The 3,756-nt window shown below is 41.9% G+C and overlaps 1 pseudogene; it reads left to right on the top strand.

Annotated features, from left to right (window-relative positions):
• The first annotated feature begins 406 nt into the window (after positions 1-406).
• LOC101649393 lies at positions 407-1,709 on the top strand (annotated as a pseudogene).
• The last annotated feature ends 2,047 nt before the right edge of the window (positions 1,710-3,756 follow it).

Raw genomic sequence — 3,756 nt, 5'->3', positions numbered from 1 at the left:
AGACGCTGTTGGAAGGCGTGAGAATGGTTGCAACCATTGTGGAAAGTGACACGGTGGTCCCTCACACAGCTGGGGACAGGCATTCCATCCGATCCAGCAATATATCTGTTGGGTGCATACCATAAAGAACTAAGACCCATAACCCAAACAGACATGCATGTCTACGTTCATCACAGCACTGTTCACAATAGGAAGAAGTTGGATACAGCCCAAATGCCCATCAATAGAAGAATGAATAGAGAAACGTTGTGGTCGGGACTCCAGCTCCTCCGGTGGGGCTCTGCATGTGGAGCCTCCCTGGCTACCCAGCCCTGGGCTGTGTGCCAGGGTGCCCTCCTGCTCCATCCCCCATTGTCTGCTCCACACACACCCCACATCCCCTACCCAGGCCTAGCAATCCGGCCAAGTGGACATCTATGCGTGCTTCTCATCGTCTCCTCTCTCCATGAAGCAGTTTCTGGACTCGGGATCTGTGAATACTTGCAAAAAACAAAACAAAACACAACAAAAAACCTCATTTATGTTTCTAAGGCAAGGCTTGCCTGTTAGATTGGCAAACCTAATGAAAAAAGTAAGTCCCCTGCCAGACAGTCTTCTCAGGATGCCATTAATTCGATTGGTGCAAAGCTGGTATATCCAGAGTCATCAGGAGCCTTTTGATATTAAGGACAAAGGTGCTTAAGATGCTAAGGCTATTTTTGACTTTACAGATATTGTGATACAGATCGGGAACTGACTGAACGATGTCCTTCCCACGATGGTCCAGAGTGTGGTTGAATATCAGGAGAGCTTCAGAGTGGATCCTGTTACCAGCCAGAATGTTCAGTACTCTCTGGATCACTTCTACACGAGTCACATTTCAATTAGAAAGTCACTCAATTTAAAACGAAAGCAAGCTACTCTTCATGGTGCGGTGGAAAGACAAAGGCAGCCCGTCTCGTGGGAAACACATCAGAAGCACACACCCACACTTGCTTTGTAGCTGAAGCTATTAAAGGTGGCTATGAAAGTGCTAGGCATCTTTGTGGTTTGTATTATATTAACTCTCCGGAGTTAGAACTTCATGAACTAAACTCAACGTGGTCTCTGGACAATCCCATCTCTAGCACATGTGTCAGAGGCTTTCAAGACTGCAACGAGAGCAACTATGGAGCGCCATGTTGGCAAAGGGGTTTTCCCTCCTGTTCACGTTCGTGTTACGCTAGGCAATGAGGCTTTGACTGTGAAAATGAGTGACCGTGGAAGTGGTGTGGACAGAACCTTCAAGTACATGTGCTCAACCACACCGTGGCCTTGTGCGGAGATGCCCTGAGCAGTGTCCCTGGCTGGTTTGGGGTAGGGACTGGCCATATCCCTCTATACGCACAGTTCTCCCAAGGAGCCCTAAAGCTGCATTTCCCTGAGGGCTCTGGGTCGGAGGCAGTCATCTACGTGAAGGCCCTGTCCACAGTGGTAGTAGAAAGACGTCCCATGCACAGCAAAGCTACCTGCGGTTATAACACCAACCACAAGGCAGTCGGTGCACCCCGAGTGGTCATCCGAAAGCTATGACCATGTTCCGCAGTGGACAATTCAGACATGGATTCTGTATCAGTCTAGAACTACATTATGCTGAATACTTCACATGTCTTTTTCACTACTGTATTAACTGTCTGAGTAGACTAAGTAGAATATTAATTCCCTGTCTGCTTGTTAAACCTCCTAAATAATGAGATGGGTCTCTTTTATACTTACATACATTTTCTAAGTTAGTTGAACAGATTTTTAAACAGCTGCGTTTTGGTCAACTTCCCTCTTTTTAGTGGACTTCAGAAGCATGGATGTTTCTGTAGGAAGCTCTGAGTTGCTTTTGGGTATTTTTTTATCATTTTATTATCACAACCCATACGTACATCAACTGCGTAAAACACACTTGTACATTCGTTGCCCTCATCATTCTCAAAACATTCACTTTCCGCTTGGGTTCTTGGAATCAGCTCCTCATTTTTCTTTTCTTTTTTTTCCCTCCCTCCCCGCTCCCCCCTCCCTCATGAATCCTTGATAATTTATAAATTATTATTATTTTATATCTTACACTGCCTGACGTCTCCCTTCACCCACTTTTCTGTTGTCCATCTCCCAGGGAGAAGGTTATATGTAGATCCTTGTAATCGGTTGCCCCACTCCACCGCTCTGAGTTTTTAAAAGTACTTAATGTTCAAATCAGCATAGAAACAGTGTCTTAAACTACTAGCTAGCCATCTTTCTGTTATTTGGAGTTCTGCCAATGACAGCTGAGATAAGAGCAGGCTAATTTACCATTTACTCCCTATAAGTGAGGTAGAAATCAGTCGCCCTGTAAGTGTGAAGTCAGCTACCTTTCAGTGAAATGCGTGTTATTTTATTGTTTTACAGATTATTGCATAGATTTACGGAGTAGACTATCAGTTTTACATTTAATGAGTCATACATATTATGTTTCATCTCATTCCTTGCCTTACCACTGAAGTTAATTGGGCTACTTAAAAAATTTTCTGCAAAAGATTGTAATGTGTAGTTCTATGGATTTAAGTCATGGTCACAGTCAATCTATTCCAAACAGGCAGGAAGTCAAGGAAAGGAGAATTTTAACCTTAACAAACCAACAGTTGCTTCTAAAATCCTAGGGAACCCGTGGCGGCCAAAGCAGTAATTAGCTATGGAAATTACCTGGGGAAAATTTTGAAACAGCTTTGCCAGATTATAGGCCACCCGTACTGAATCCCCAAAGGGCAGTTCTACTCTAGCCCATGCCTCTCTTGCCCCACACACTGTACTCACCCGACCTCATTCTGTGTGGCTTCTACTTGTTTCTTGAATGCAGAAGGGCCGGAAGTGACAGTGACTTGAAGATATAGATGAAGAAAATATGAAGGAGGTGCGGTCAACCATCCAAACAGATGAGTTTGGAAAATGTTTCCAAGAATTGATTCACAGATTTGACAAATGTATTAATTGTGATGGAGAGTATTTTGAAGGTGATAAGGTTGTTTTGTAAAAAAATTAAATACATGGTTCTGAAAAAAATTTTGGGTGTTTATTTTTTGGCTACTCCACTGTAGCTCGTTTATATTAGTTTACTGTTTCTGTTTTTAACTTTACACCTCTATTGACAAGATATTTTAGAATTTTTAGAATCAAATGATTCACTCTTTTCATAAATGAGACATTTGTAAAACTGACCTAAAGTTGATGTTTTTACTTATGAAACATTCCTCTCTTTAAAACAAAATTAAAACATTTTTCTCTTTATTTAAGAACCAAGAAATGGTATTGTCAAGGAAAACTGATTTCCTTTAGTTTCTTTGTCAGGCAAATGATCTTTTACTTGTTGTGGTGGTAATGGACAGACAACTACATAACAAAATATCTGTGGGGCGGTGGCAGAGCTGATTTTACCTGCAAAATTAGATCCTTTTTTTTCTCTCAAGACCATTTTATTGGGAGCTGATACAGCTGTCATATCATTCCATAGTTTGATCACATCAAACAGTATTGTACACTTGCTACCACAATCAGTTTTAAAGCATTCTCTTCCTTCTTGAACTTTTGATATCAGCTCCCCTTTACTCTCCCCACCCACTGTCCCCCCAAGAACCCTTTTTCTACTTATGGTCTATAGGTTCATCAATCCTGAGTTTCATATACCATAAAACAGAAAGGCATAATACAGAAATTCAAGAGGCCTACCCCCAGTGACAAAGTACATCAAAGATAAACCCCACTATGAAAAAGAAA

The sequence above is a fragment of the Echinops telfairi genome, unplaced genomic scaffold (genome assembly GCF_000313985.2).
Source record: "Echinops telfairi isolate 266 unplaced genomic scaffold, ASM31398v2 ScPeMD7_7469;HRSCAF=8507_1, whole genome shotgun sequence".
NCBI lineage: Eukaryota > Metazoa > Chordata > Mammalia > Afrosoricida > Tenrecidae > Echinops > Echinops telfairi.
The sequence above is the reverse complement of the archived record's forward strand: the minus strand, read 5'-3'. Positions and strand labels throughout refer to the sequence as shown.